The sequence below is a fragment of the Lissotriton helveticus genome, chromosome 2_1 (assembly GCF_964261635.1).
Source record: "Lissotriton helveticus chromosome 2_1, aLisHel1.1, whole genome shotgun sequence".
NCBI classification, from domain to species: domain Eukaryota; kingdom Metazoa; phylum Chordata; class Amphibia; order Caudata; family Salamandridae; genus Lissotriton; species Lissotriton helveticus.
In genome coordinates, this window is record NC_136059.1 from 977129101 (window position 1) to 977145556 (window position 16456).

The following is a 16456-nucleotide window of genomic DNA, read 5'->3' on the forward strand; positions in this document are numbered from 1 at the left end:
CTCTCTCTTTCGAACAAAAACTTCAAGAAACTCCGAACTCTGGCGCTGTTGACACTAGACACAAACTTAACCTCTAGCCACCGAGAATAATAATCAATGGCCATAATACCTCATCGCACAATTCAACACATTAAAATATTGATAATGTCCAGTTCTAGCTTAGACCATGTGTTTCCTGGGACAGACACATGTTCTACCAGACTGGGAGCTGTCACTTGGGATTTGTCACTGATGGCAGATGGTAGACACTGTGTCATATACTGTTCTAGTTCAAGGCTCTTTTCCAAATCCAGCCACAAGATATATTTTCCTTATTCTACACTTTACAGCTTTTATGTTTTTGTGACCTTCATGAGTCAACTTTATCAATTTGCTAAGGAGACTGTGAGGAACAATGAACACATCAAGTCTCCTCATCAACCCATCTACAAGGGAGAACCAACTCAAAACTTAACAAAAAGTCTCAACTTTGCTTTCTAGGTTCTTACAAAAAGGCCAGCCTGACTGCATATAGTGCAACATCATCTTATGCCCTTAATCCTCCTCAAGTGCTTCCAAATATTGAAATTTGGACACTTCACCTCAAATAACGCTCACCAAGACACTAACCACTACCTTATCATCAATTATGTTAGTTCCGCCCTTATCAGAAAGCTACAATGGAAGGCTAGAAAAACAACCTTCTGTAACATTCTTAACACCTGAAACATACACCATTAAATACCTAAAGCCCTGTAGTCTGTACTGTCAGTTGGCTATCCTGGGCAGGGCCTTTCCAGCACCCTTTGTGATGTATAAGTTCATCAATGGTTTGATTTCGGATCCCAAAGGATTAACAGCACACCAACACTCTAACACCTCGCGTTCACCTACAGAGTATGTAGCCTCTGTTCCTCTCATGAAGTAAATGCTACAAACTCATCTCTATAATTTCTAACCTGTCACAACATCACACCAATACCATGCTGACTGGCAACCATGACCACTACATACAGATAGCAGGCATCAATGAGTTAAAGTGTAATGGCACCCAACATTTCTTTATTGATATGGGTAAACTCACTATCACAATTCTCATCCCAATTAAACCTTCCGTTTTCTTAATAATTTGCAGAGACAACAAGCTTTCTCTACACAGTGGGGAATACATTTGGGGTAAAACTCCAATAAGCCTAAAAGCATAAGAACAGCACGAGCTGTTCTTTACTGTTGTAAAATGGTGAGTGAGCAATAGGCTGCACAAGACTCACTTTCAGTTAAACACAAACAGCAGGCAATCAGTGCCCCAAATATTTAATGTAAGGTACCCCAAACTTACACCAACTACTCTTCACCATCACCTCTTTCTCCTCCGGAAGGCTCAAAACATGCCCCATTATCCTGTCATCTCTGTTGTTGGAGTAAATCATAATATCATCATACTGAAATCAGGCTACATCTGAGAGCCCTTTAAAAGAGCCTTTGAAATACAGCTGAAGTTGCTGCAAAACCAAAGGGTTTGTCCCAGAAGCAACATGAAGGCAAGGAGGGAGAAAGAGGAAACACAAATTCTCTGACAAGGAGCAGTAGGTGCTCATAGAGGTGATGGTGTGCAGCCATGAGCTCTTCTTTGGGGAAAAAGGCACTGCAGGTCCCTGAGTGCAGGAAAAGAAAGATCTGGCTGGGGATTCAAGAGAAAGTAAATGCTGTGGGTGTGACTCATCGCACTGTGGAAGAACTACGAAAGAGGTGGTATAACATGCGGCAAAGGTCGAAGGAGAGGGTGGCAGCCAGACTGAAGGAGTCAAACAAGACCGGGGGAGGATCATCCACCGCAGCAGACCCAACACCCCATAAGGAGCTGGTAGAGTCAAACCTCTTGCCTGAGAGCGTCAGTGGTGTGGCTGACATAGAAAGCTCTGACCCTGCAACCAGCAGCCAAGGTAAGATGCATGCCAAATATATCTGCACACATTCCCATCCCATGCACACATTCAGGAATGTGCAAAATAGAAACAACACATGTCACTCCGGTCCACTTCTTACAGCACACCCAACAATGCATCATGGGAGACGTAGTCAGATGTATGTTAGTGTGTCCATGAGACATAGGAAATGGAATGTAACATGTGGATCAGTGATAAGGGAATAAGACAGTGTCAGAAGTTAGCCAAGACAAATTGTTGAAACGTTTTTGAGTGTAAAATGCAGACAATGACACAAACTTATTTATTCCCCTTTACATCCACAGCACAACCCAGGACACTTGATGACAGTGTAGAGGGAGATGAGTTTGGAAATGCTGAGGACCAGGCTGATGATGGGGACTTAAATGAAGAAACAGAGTACACAACCATTATGCGCAGGAAGCGCACACATGTGCCCCCACTGCCACCATTGAAGGATGACATAGAGGCCTGAGGGGAGGAGAGTGAGCAAAGAGAGGCAAGGCAGGGTGTGTCACACATGCGTGGGCAGGAAACCCCACAAATGAGTGTGCCAGGTACAGACACATGCAGGTCAAGGCCCAGGTCCAGCACTGCCACCAATGAAGAACACACAGTATTTGCCGGTCTTGAAAACAGCATGCTGCAGGTACAGCGCCTGCAACAGAATTCATTGCGCTCTATTAATAGGCAGCTCAGCAGACTTAGCAAGAATCAGCTACATGGGGGAGGGCAACATGGCCATGGCAGGTGCCATACGTGACCTCTGTGTCACTTTGAGGCATGACCAAGATGCCAGGGACAGGGCTGCCCAACGTGCCAACGCACGTCTGCATTACTACACAAAGGCGGTGAACCGCCTGTGCAACACCACCAGCAACTTGACCCATCGCAGCATTACCATGCAGGTGGAAATGTCACACTGCTGCCACGACATTGCAAGAGGCCTGGCGCAGGTCACCAGTGCAGTTGAGCAGATGCAGACAGCAAACTCAGGTGGCACAGCACTCATGGTCTCTGGGGAGAGTATGGAGACATCAAGTCGTAGTAGCAACACACCAACATTGCCAGATGCAAGAAGGCGCAGTGGCAGACAGGGTGCAGTACCTAGGCCCACAACGGAGGGCACTCAGCCTGGAGACCGACCTGCACCAATCCGTCACCTAAGGAGGTGAACTGTACAGTTAAACAGTTGCGTCAATGGGTGATGTAACCCAATAATACAAATGGAACACTTTTTTGGGAACTACCTGCACTGTGGACATGACATGTGCTGGGTACAGCAACAGTCAATGTGTTTGAAATATGAATAAACACAGCACTGATTTAAATCATTATTTTGCCTCATGTCATCATTACTCACCTAGAAGTAGTTCTGTGTGATCTCAGTCCGTCTCTGACGTCCGGCAGCTGCCCCAACTCCTGATGCTGGTCTGCCAGGGGGAGCAGGGCAATCGTCATTTGATGTATCTGTATCGGTCACGTCAATTGTGGTGCCTTTCCTCATAGCCATGTTATGGAGCATTGCACAGCTTGCCACAATCTTACAGCAGGTGTCAGGGCTGTATTTCAGTGCTCCTCTGCTTTTATGCAGGCACCGGAACCGGCTCTTTAGGATTACAAACGTACGCTCTATGACGCAGCGCGTAGATCTGTGTGCCCTGTTGTATCTCCTCTCCCTTGCATTGGCTGGATCCAGGTACGGGGTCAGGATGAAGTCCCGCACTGCATAGGCACTGTCACCTGCAGGAATAGACACAATAGGTGAGTCACTGTCCCCCCCTCAGGAGATGTAGTGGATGGATGGATGTGTGCCATGCATTTACATAGCAGGTTTCCCTCTCTAAACTCTCCAGCACTCAGACGTCTGTGTATCCCACTATGTCTAAAGATGAAAGAGTCATGTGTACTGCCAGGGTATTTAGGTACAATGTCACTGATGATATACTTAGCATTGCACACAATCTGTATATTCAGGGAATGGTAGCATTTACGGTTTCTGTATACATATTCAGTTGCGGATGGGGGTGTGATGGCCACATGGGTCCCATCAATGCAGCTAATGATGTGGGGGAAACGTGCAATCTGGTAGAAGTCAAGTTTTGTTTGCTGTAATGCCTGTTGGGTGCTGGGGAAGTATATGTGATGTGATAGCCTCTGTAGCATTGCATCTAGAAAGGCATGGAAAAAGCACGACAGGGCACTCTGTGAGACCCCGCCAACCTTTGCTATGACCTCTTGAAAACTCCCTGAGGCTAGTAGGTGCAGGGAGCACAGGACCTGCACATGAGTGGGAATTGTTTGGGTCCTGGGTGTTGGATGTTCCAAATAGGGTTTCAGCTCCTCAATCAGGTCCAAGATGGTCTGTGGGTACAGCCTGTACTTGTCATGGATCTCCTCTTCAGTCTGCTGGAACAGAGTGACGCGCAGCCTGAAGATACGTTATTTTCTCATTCTCCTCTGTGCAAGAGCCCGAATACGCAGCCTCCTGGCTATCACATATAGCGCTGCCATTGTGGAAAGGTCTGTTGCATTGTGGGCTGGTTTAAGTACCTTGCTCCTGGTTACCACCTGCATGCACTTGGTGTTAATTGCGATTTCTTAAATTGCGAATTTGCCATTTTCGCAATATGCAAATTTTTCATACATTTACTTGCGATTTCTTAAATTGCGATTTCCATTTAGCAATTTTCACAAACTTAGAAAATCTCAGTTTAACAAATCGCAAGGTTATTCGCATATTTTTATTTTCACAGTATAAGAAATTGCTATTTTTGCGAATTCTTATTTTGCGATGCGATTGTGTCTCACACATCGCGATTTGTAAATTTTTTGACGCAAACGCTTTTTTTGCGATTGGCAGCATTTGTGACTAAAAATTTGTTTCATACATATGCCCCTAAATCACTTAAGTTGCCGTACCCGGCTGTTACTAGAATGCCTACAGCATGTAGCTTTGTATGACTTATGGAATTATTTCATCTTCTTTAAATTTCCATATCAGTAGTTTTCATCCAGCTACTATGGGTAAGTTAAGACCTACCTCCTCAGATCACCATTTCTGCAGCATACATGATCATTATTTAGAATTACTCTGCTTGTATTCAATATCTACAATCTATAGGAATAATCACTGTCTACAACTATTTTGCACCACTGTTTAGATCCTGAGGACTCCATTCTCTTTGCTAAACTAAATCCCTATATCTTTTCTGTAAATTTAAATTCCCCTGCTCAATCTCTTGTTTTTGACAGGAAGATCCCTATCTGTTCTCTGAGGCGTTTGTGGCTGACCATGTTGAACGCCGCTGATAAATCCAGAATTATTAGGAGATAGGATACATTTTTGTCTGGTGAACTTTGTATATAATCTAGGCTGTTTAGAATGGTGACCTCAGTATTGTGTCTGGGTGTGGAACCTGATTGGTGTTTGTCTAAAATGTCAAAATTGATGATGTGCTCACACAGCTGATCTTGGGTGCGTTTGTCTACCAATTTAACCAGGGAAGGGCAGTTTGGATACTGACTGGGAGTTGTTTAAGTCTTTCTGGTCACTGCCTGTTTTTTTTTAGTAGGGGAGATACTTGTCCCATTTTCAGGCATTCTGCGAGGGATACTTGTTGGAAAGATCTGCTTAAAATTCTCATCCATAGGGAAGTGACGGATTGGTGGATCTCTTTCAGCAGGTGGAAGGGAATGGGATTGTCCAAGTGTGTGGTGGGTTTAATTGACTGAATGGCTTTCTGGATTCTGCCTCAGACAGATATAGAAACCTGTTCCAGAAGGCTCAGTTTCTTCTTGGAAGTGTTGGTGTGTGTTGGTCAGTGTTCTTGCTGTGCTGTGAGATTCAGGTTAAAGGATTACCTAGGTTAGGCACTAACTTGGCTGGGAATGAGTTGCTTATGGTTGTGATTTATCTTTAAAGAAAGTTGAGAAGACTTTGTAGATGTCCGTCAAGCAGTTTGCAATTGTGGGTTCAGCAAGTTTTCCTGATTGTTATTTTATTATGTCAAAGAGTTTTCTGGGCCAGTTCTTCCCTCTGTATAGTTGTGACCTGTTTGCTGTTAGTTTGGCCTACATGATAGCCTTTTTGAATGAGATTCTGTGCATTCTCAGCTATTTGAAATGGGTAATGTTAGGGTCTTTCCTCCATTGTTGTTAAAAATATCTTAGTTGTCTTCTTCATTGTTTATGTTTTAGTGGAACCACAGTACTGAAGGTTTTTTTTCTTTTGACTTTTTAGACATAATGGAGCAGCCTTCTGAACTATGTTGTTCATATTGCAATTGTAGAGGTGCATTAGTTCTTGAACTGATGTTTGGTCAGTCTATGGTGCAAAGGATGTTTGACACAGACCCACTAGTGCAGTTCTTTTGATACAGCTGTAATCTCTCACCCAAGTTTTTTTCTTCTAATTTGACACTTGATTTTAGTTTCCTGTGCAGATATTTGGAACAGAATTTGATGGTGGTCTGACCAATCTGTCAGGGGGGATGTCCAGCATATTTACTGATCCCGTTTTGGTGATGATGTGAGTTGGTACCCTGCATGCTTGAATCATGTTGAGGTCCCAAAGCAAGTGCGAGTGCAGCCACTCTTTGTTTTTTGTCATTGTTCCAATGCAGGTTGAAATCTTCTAATAATATTGTAAGAGAGAGTGATGTGGCATTTGTTGTGATTGTTTCCAAAAGTTGCTCCAGAAAGACTGTATTGTCACCAGGTGGATGATATAAAAGGAGTGTTTTCGCTAGCAGTTTTTCTTTTCAAGCTTGATTTCAGATCCCATGAGTACAAACGATAATGTATCTTCACGCAAAAGTGTGTTTAAGGTTAGGGAATTTCTGTAAATTATAGAGAGACCTTCCCCCTGCTTTAATCTGCGGTCTAGATGTAAAACGGCAAAATCCAGGGGAATGAGAAGGTCTGGTATTGGAGCTGCCCTTGAGTTGAGCCAGGTTTCAGTTAGGAAGAGAATGTCCATATCATGGCTAAGATCAAATCTGCTATATCAGCTGTGTGTTTTGCAGCTGATCTGCAATTGTGCAGCATGCTTTTCAAGTTTGTCACTGTTTTGTGGTGGACACTGTGTTTGTTGCAATTGGGATTAGGTTGTTGTGACTGACTTGTAGAGGGTTGTATCTCTCGTTATTGTAGTTGGATATCTTGACAATCAGGATGTTGGATGTTGTTTCAAAGGTGGTTTTCTGTGCACCTTGACAGTCTATTAGCAGAATGTTTACCTCTTCGTCTCACAGGTGATTGTTCATCTTCTAGGCTGGTACAGCTTATTTCCTCGGGGAGATGTGAGTCTGCTGTTGTAAATAAGTTGACTACTAGTTGGGGAGTCAGTGCACTTGGTAGTGGGTGTTTACTTCTTCTCTAGGGTGAGTATAAGTGTGATGAATTTATTCTTAACCCATTCTATATCTTCCCTGAGTAGGTGCAAGTTGTGTTGATTTGGTTTACGGACATTTGTGTGTTAAAAACTGACAAATTGCATTATCGTTCTGTCTGATTATGAACTTTTGTAAACTGTCTGCGTTTTAGCTTTAGATGTGTTTTCCCTTGTGTGGAGCTTCCCAGTTGTAGAGTTCGTAGAGTCTTGTAAGTATTCCTTGTTCTTAGAGTGTTATAAGTATTCCTTTGATTGCACACGTGCACTATGTTCCTGTATGATGTATTCCTATCCACGCGCGTCTCTTGAAGAATGTTTACATTCAAGAGATGCATTTCTCGTGACATCCCTCACCTGTAATCTTCAACTGTGAGTCTGTGCACTTCTACAGTTGGAGGTTGCTGTGTGTGGACGTGCTCCTGTGATGCGCTTTGGATTTGCAGATTAAACTTTATCATTCTACATTCACAACGTCTCCTGATCGTTCCTGTTCATTTGGAAACCTCCACATTACATTTGGCGACGAGGGTCCTCATTTTCGACTAAAAGAGCGCATCACCTACCTTGCACGACCTTACCTTAACTCACCACCTGTCTCAAGACCATTGCGAGCCTTCTTGTTGAGAAAATCCGCCCCGGATTGGCCTTTTCCTCATGATATCGGACATTTTCTTCTGTTTCACCGATTCTTGACGGAACCAGCTGCGCGTCCCCTATGACGTGAGCGAGATCATAATCTCGTCTCGAGCATACGTCATCGCGCGCACACGCGCAGTAACGTGACTACGTTTGGAGGCCATCTTGGATTGTTTCTCAAGGTTACCATGGTTACAATTTGCCGATCGAAAGAGTCGGAAGGAAAATAACTTATTTCCTACTTTTAAACCATTGACGGTGAGCGGTTTTTAAAGAATTACAGTCTTTTACTTGAACTTTATCTCTTTTGAAGAGTGTTTAAAAGAAAAGTACTTTCAGTGGAATTTATTTTTACAAGATTGCCATTACAGAACCTTACTAATTTTTGATTATAAAACTCGTTATTTTACTTTATTACTAGCAACATGGCTACAAACCAACAGATTGTTACTTTAAATTATTTTTTACCAGTACCAGGAAAACCTAAAGAACCATGGAGACATTGGTTTCAAAACTTTGAAAGCTATTTAATCGCCATAGGAGCGGATGAATACTCTCCTAAGAGAAAATTGGCAATCCTCTATAGTAATTTGGGCAAAGAAGGCAGACAGATTTTTAACAATTTACCCAATCCCCTTCCAGCTGCTAGTGGTAGTGGTGATATTAATGAATATTCTGCTGCAGTATTAAAATTGAAAAGAAAGTTTCTTGACCAGCCTAGTGTTATTCTTGAACGATTCAATTTTATGAAAAGGCGTCAAGAACAAGATGAGTCTATTGAAGAGTTCATTTCCGCTTTAAGGAATCTTGCGGCGGAGTGCAGTTTTGGAACTTACTTGGAAACTGCCCTGAGAGACCAATTTGTATATAATTGCTGTCACAAAAAGATCCAAGAGAGAATATTAAGTTGCAGAGACCCTTCTTTAGCTGAAGTTCTGGAAATAGCTAAAGGCATTGAGAGATCAATTGTATCTTCTAAATGTATTACTGAAGGTTCTTCATTTCCTCATCAACCTGACTTAAGCATTAATGCAATTTATTCAAGAAATAAGCCTTTTCAGAAACCATTTCAAAGGAGAGCAAATACGTTTTGCTTTCGTTGTGGTTCTAAAACACACTTGAGTAACAGCCCGGTTTGTCCAGCTCAAGGAAAAAAGTGCACTTTTTGTCAAAAAATTGGGCATTTTCAATCTGTTTGTCGCAATCGAAAAAGTTCTCAAATTAATAACATTTCTTACTTTACAGGTGAAAACGCTGATGTTCAATTTATAGACTCTGAAATGAAAAATGCTACTATTAGTACTGTTGAAATTATCACTCCTAAAGGAAATTTGACTGAAAAAGAAATCCTTTCTATTCATTCAGTTTCCATTTTGATGGTTGATTCCAAGGGTTCGGGTCATGTAAAGGATCCCACTTGTCAAGTAATTGTTGATCACTTAACGATTGACATGATGGCAGATTCTGGTGCCCCTGTGACTATTATATCTGACTTGTTGTTCAATACTCACTGGTCTTCCAGAATCACTCTCGAACCTTTAGACATCATACCAAAGGCATATGCGGGGAAAAGTATTGAAATGTGGGGGTTTTTCATTACCAGTGTAACTTGTTTGGGCAGGTGTATTTATACAAAAGTCTATGTTGCCACTGATGGAAAATGCATTGTAGGGTGGCAAGATCTTGCCAAAATGGGTCTCAAACTCGTCCCTGGGTCTGAATTTCCTGTTCAGATAAATGAACAAAGTGATGTGTCCTCTGTCAATTTTATTGACGTAGGGATAGTTAACAAAATTATTTCAGCTTTCCCAGAAGTTTTTAATGATTCTATTGGTATGATCAAAAACTATGAACACCGCATTCACCTTAAACCCAATGCTATTCCCGTTATTCACAAATTGAGGAATGTTCCTCTTAGTGTGAGAGATGACTTAAAAAAGGTACTGTTGAAAATGGTAGATGAGAAAATAATTGAAGCTGTTGATTCATCCCTATGGGTCAGTCCGATTGTGGTCGTTAAAAAAAAGGATTCTAGCATTCGTTTGTGTGCCGACCTTCGATCATTAAATCAAAATATTTTAATTGACTGTTACCCCTTACCTAAGATTCAAGAGCTTCTCACCGGAATTGCTGATTTCAAATTGTTTACTCTTTTAGATTTAAGGAGTACATATCACCAAATCCCTCTGACCAAATGTTCGTCTGAACTTACCACATTTATTACTCCCTTTGGGGCTTTTAAATATCTGAGACTCCCTTTTGGGTTGGCAAGTGTTGATGAACATATTAAGGATTTACAAATTGTACTGTCTCGCTTCAGGGATGTTGGGATCACCCTTGGTGAAAAGAAGTGCAAGTTTTTTGTAGAAGAACTAGACTACTTGGGTCATTCTATTTCCACCATGGGTATCAAACCCAAACTCTCTCTCACTCAGGCTATATATAATGTACCTGTTCCAAGCAATAAGGATGCTTTGAGATCATTTCTCGGTCTCACCGAATATTATTCAAGATTTGTCATGAACTATTCCCAATTGATTCAACCTCTTAGGATGTTAATTAAAAAAGATGTTTCATTTTTGTGGAATGATGAGGCAGATTTAGCTTTCAATAACATTAAGAAAGTTATTGTAAATGCTCCGGCCTTATCATCTTTTACACCAGGTCTTAAATATGGCATTTACGTGGATGCGAGTCAGAAAGGCCTTGGTGCCGTTCTTTGTCAATGGAATGGTTCAGTGGAACATACCATTGGTTTCGCTTCCAAGTCCCTCAACAGTGCAGAATGCAATTACAGCACCATTGAAAAAAAGGCACTTAGTTGTGTCTGGACCGTAGAAAAATTTAAAGTTTACATTTGGGGTTCCCATTTTTTACTATACACTGATCATAAACCTTTACTACATCTATTAAATGGAAATGGCACTGGTAAAGCCTCTTCGAGGTTAGTAAGAATACTTTCCAAATTGCATGACTTCAATTTTAGCTTTCACCACATTGCTGGAGGCGGAAACATGAGAGTTGATGCACTTTCCAGGTTACCTTTAGAAAATGATAATGATGTACTTGGAGATGATGTTGAGTGTGTCGTAGCTTCCTTAGAAAATTTAGTTTTCTCTCCTCTCTCTATTTCTGAAGAAGATTGGTTCAAATGTTATTCTGAGGATGAAACTCTTGTAGCAGTGAAGAATTTGATAGTTTCAGGCTGGCCCAGAATACGTTCTCTTCCTGCCTCTTTGAAGTCCTTTGCACAGGTTTCTGAAGATTTGACAATTGTCAATGGAATCATTTTTAGGGGCGATCGATGTGTTCCTCCTTTGGTTTTGCGTAAAAAGTTAATTTTTGCAGCGCATCAAGGTCATTTAGGTGTAGGCGGAACCTCACGCAAGTTAAAGGAACATTTCTGGTGGCCCGCCATGGAGAGGAATGTTAATGAATGGATTAATACCTGCAATACTTGCTTAGCGTCAGACAAACATTGGAAGTTACAGAATTTACCATTACATAATGTTCCCATTCCTGAAAACCCTTGGGTCAAGTTAGCCATTGATTTTTCCAAGCCCTTTGAAATTCTTCCTCAATCTCAGCACTACATAGTCTCTGTTGTTGACTATTATTCGAAGTGGTTTGATTTTAATTTTTGTACTAACCCAGATTCCATCTCAGCTATGAGGTTCTTGGAAAGGGTTTTTAGAATGGAAGGTCCTCCTAAGGAGATTGTCAGTGACAATGACTCACATTTTTGTTCTGGCGTCATGGAAGAATTTTTGAAGAAGTTTGATGTCAGACACTTGAAAGTGGCCCTCTATTCCCCTGCGTCAAATGGTTTGATTGAGCGCATGAACCGGTTTTTGAAAGAGGGCATTCAGACTACTTATTCTTGTAAGGTAAACGTTGAGGTTTTCCTAAGGGAAAAGGTTAGGGCGTACCTTGTCACCCCTCACTCCACCACGGGGATATCACCGTTCAGATTACTAAAAAAAAAAAGGAACCCACATGGTACTGTTTGCCCCTCCTGGATTAAAAAAAATTGATTTCAGGAAACACTGGATGTATAGCCTGTTCTGACAAATTAGTCCTTAAGAGTAATGTTGAGAAACAACAGGCTGTACAAAGACGGAATTTTAATTCCAAAGTGATATCTACTCCTGAAATGTTTACAGTAAGTGATTGGGTCATGTTTAAGAACACGGATAGAGTCAAGAAAGACCTATCTAAGTTTTCACTTCCTACTCAGGTACTTAAGGTGTCGACAGGTTCTCTATTTTTAGATAAGAGAGGGTGGCGTAACAAACGTTCACTTGTTAGATTGACCTCTGAACAAACTAAGATCATTCTCAGAACTAAGCGTGAGAATGAAAATCATTCCTTTTCTTTTCTTGACTTACCACAGTTAGAACCTCCAACTTCTAATGATACCACTTCTCCTTCTCAAGTTACCCAAGTTTTAAATGAGGAAGCCTCACCTTCCCTTGAGGTTTCCCTTCCTTTTCAGAACAGTTTTGAGAATGATGAAGCTTGTTGTTCATCCGCCATTACTCACGCTTCTGATGTTACATCTAGAGCTCATAGGAACTGCTCTTTTCCTACACGCTTTAGAGACTTTTATTTAAATTAAGTTTCTTTTCTGTTAAGTAAGTTTTCTTTCTGCTTCCTCATTTTGTGAGGAGGGAGGAGATGTAGAGTTCGTAGAGTCTTGTAAGTATTCCTTGTTCTTAGAGTGTTATAAGTATTCCTTTGATTGCACACGTGCACTATGTTCCTGTATGATGTATTCCTATCCACGCGCGTCTCTTGAAGAATGTTTACATTCAAGAGATGCATTTCTCGTGACATCCCTCACCTGTAATCTTCAACTGTGAGTCTGTGCACTTCTACAGTTGGAGGTTGCTGTGTGTGGACGTGCTCCTGTGATGCGCTTTGGATTTGCAGATTAAACTTTATCATTCTACATTCACAACGTCTCCTGATCGTTCCTGTTCATTTGGAAACCTCCACATTACACCAGTCCTACGTCCAGCTTTTTTAGTTAGGATTGTCCTATGAGGTCTGCTTTGAATATGCTGTATCATTGGTCTCAGGATGGGGTGGTTTTTGCTTGAGAGACTACCCTGTGATTGGCTGTGTTTAGGGAAGGTCTCTTGCCAGGGTTTTGAGGAACCCTGCCTTCCTCTAAGTGGTATAGGTCATTGGAAGTGGGATGTTTTCTCGAAGATAGATTTGGGGTGGCGCTCGAGGTCTTTCTGTTTTTGTCAAATTTGGTAGGAACTGGGTTGGAAAGGACCAACCCGGTAGGCTGGTAGGGTAAGAATGTAGCACAGAGCCAGTTGGTTGATTGAAGCTCAACATGAATAGTGGCTAGTGTTTAATTGTTATATGGATGCCCCTCATTGTGGGTATCCTTGCTGTGTTTTCTGGTTGCTCTATGTGTGAGTGTGCTTTTCCTTCTCTATAAGTGTGGATGTGCCCAAGAACCTGGTCTTTCTATTTTTGACCCAGTCAGGCTTAACGTTAGGTTGAGTGGACCACAATGGGGTTTCTATCACCTGCTCATTGTCCGGGGATGTTTCTTGGGCACTGACCCACTTCCTGTTGTTGAGTAATTGCTCCTCGAGCTGAGACGGCTTTTTGTAGAATGGTCTAGTTGCAGATGCTGTTGTAAATAAGTTGACTACTAGTTGGGGAGTCAGTGCACTTGGTAGTGGGTGTTTACTTCTTCTCTAGGGTGAGTATAAGTGTGATGAATTTATTCTTAACCCATTCTATATCTTCCCTGAGTAGGTGCAAGTTGTGTTGATTTGGTTTACGGACATTTGTGTGTTAAAAACTGACAAATTGCATTATCGTTCTGTCTGATTATGAACTTTTGTAAACTGTCTGCGTTTTAGCTTTAGATGTGTTTTCCCTTGTGTGGAGCTTCCCAGTTGTAGAGTTCGTAGAGTCTTGTAAGTATTCCTTGTTCTTAGAGTGTTATAAGTATTCCTTTGATTGCACACGTGCACTATGTTCCTGTATGATGTATTCCTATCCACGCGCGTCTCTTGAAGAATATTTACATTCAAGAGATGCATTTCTCGTGACATCCCTCACCTGTAATCTTCAACTGTGAGTCTGTGCACTTCTACAGTTGGAGGTTGCTGTGTGTGGACGTGCTCCTGTGATGCGCTTTGGATTTGCAGATTAAACTTTATCATTCTACATTCACAACGTCTCCTGATCGTTCCTGTTCATTTGGAAACCTCCACATTACACCAGTCCTACGTCCAGCTTTTTTAGTTAGGATTGTCCTATGAGGTCTGCTTTGAATATGCTGTATCATTGGTCTCAGGATGGGGTGGTTTTTGCTTGAGAGACTACCCTGTGATTGGCTGTGTTTAGGGAAGGTCTCTTGCCAGGGTTTTGAGGAACCCTGCCTTCCTCTAAGTGGTATAGGTCATTGGAAGTGGGATGTTTTCTCGAAGATAGATTTGGGGTGGCGCTCGAGGTCTTTCTGTTTTTGTCAAATTTGGTAGGAACTGGGTTGGAAAGGACCAACCCGGTAGGCTGGTAGGGTAAGAATGTAGCACAGAGCCAGTTGGTTGATTGAAGCTCAACATGAATAGTGGCTAGTGTTTAATTGTTATATGGATGCCCCTCATTGTGGGTATCCTTGCTGTGTTTTCTGGTTGCTCTATGTGTGAGTATGCTTTTCCTTCTCTATAAGTGTGGATGTGCCCAAGAACCTGGTCTTTCTATTTTTGACCCAGTCAGGCTTAACGTTAGGTTGAGTGGACCACAATGGGGTTTCTATCATTGCTCTTTGTCTGGTGATGTTTCTTGGGCACTGACCCACTTCCTGTTGTTGAGTAATTGCTCCTCGAGCTGAGACGGCTTTTTGTAGAATGGTCTAGTTGCAGATTCTGTGAAGCTGTGCAGCCTGCAGTGCTATTAGATATTGTCATATTTTCCCTGCTGCTAATATTGTTTGCCCATTGCCTGTGACAGAAGCAGAAAAAACAATGTAGGATGATTTGCGGACTTTTTGCACCAGTGCAAAGGTTTTGCAATGGGGCCCCTGTCTTACGTTTTGTAATGATGATGCACTACGTGCTTCCCTTCAGTTTACCTTGAGTAAAAGTGAACTTCTTAATTTTTTTTGTAGGAATGCAGTTTGCTTATGATCACAGCTGTGTTGTGACTTGTGACATGGTCCGGGTCAGAGGACTGTGCAGGGGAGACTGAGCACTTTTACCCACACTGCGTCACAGGCCTGCAGCATTGTGCGGCCGCGTGTTTGGGGGCTTTTGAAAGGCAAGTCGGCCGCAGAGTCTCACGAAAATAAAATGGCAGAAACGGCGCCTCCTTGTGTGCAAATACATTGCACTTCACAAATATTTATATATTTAGCTTTAAATCAAGTTACATGAATTCATGAAACTGATATGCATTTATTTTCGTCTGAGAAACAACCTTATGCATTTCTATCTATTGTGAGCAGATGTTTACTGTCAAACAGAGGGGAAGCTTCCGGGTGTTGGTGTGGGAACATGTATTTACACCAAACAAAGAAATGTGTGAGCTGCAGACGGGAAGTGTCACAATGGAGCCCTAAAAAATAATTAATCTGGCATTTAGGAAAACTCTGTTAATACCCCAAATACCACCGTGAGCGCTGCTGTTTGACTTTTACCGTTTCTGATAAGATAATGTTTTTTCTTTCATAATACTGTTAACCTCAAGGCACACGTTGGCAGGTTGTTTCTGTGTTTATTCTCAGATGATAATAACACACATTTAAATGAGAAAAGTCATTATAACTCATACAAAATGTATTGTTACACTAGGTTTTGTGGCCTCATGTGAACTGCAAATTCATTAATTCCAAGCAAGGTGCAGCCTTCCACTCATGGTTAATTTATTCACATAAGTCAAAAGGGAGCCTGGGCTTATTAATATCCTACAATCTGGGGTTTCTGCAGGTTGATGATTCGTGGGTAGTTTCCAGAGTCGGAAGAGGGTGCTGTCAGATACTTTCTTTAACGAGCATGGTATTCAGGGCTTTACTAAACTACTACATTTAATGTATTTTCTTATTTCTGGCTGGAGAGGAGCAAACACTTTTCAAAGAAATCTTCTGATAGCTAAATTTTACAAAACGTATTGTTGAAGCCAACCGATATGGTTTACCTTTCAGTTGCAGGCAAACTTATTGGTTTTGGCAATGCTTGTTGGTACGTGAAACTTGCATATGACAATGTCCACCATTTGTACAACAGTCAACTTGTAAGGAGACTGGCGGAAAAGAGAGGAAACATGGATGTATATCGTCTGCGTAGGTATTCATACAAGCTCAGTGCTTCATGCAGGCCATGCCAAGCCCTTACTTTAGCACCATGCTACTGGCTTGTTGCAATAAGCACTGCAGTGCTTAATTTGTCAAAATAAATTTCCTGGTCCCTTGTCAGGAGGCCACTGCAGCTTGCCTCACCTACTGCCCCAACCAGCACTGCCAGTGCTAGTA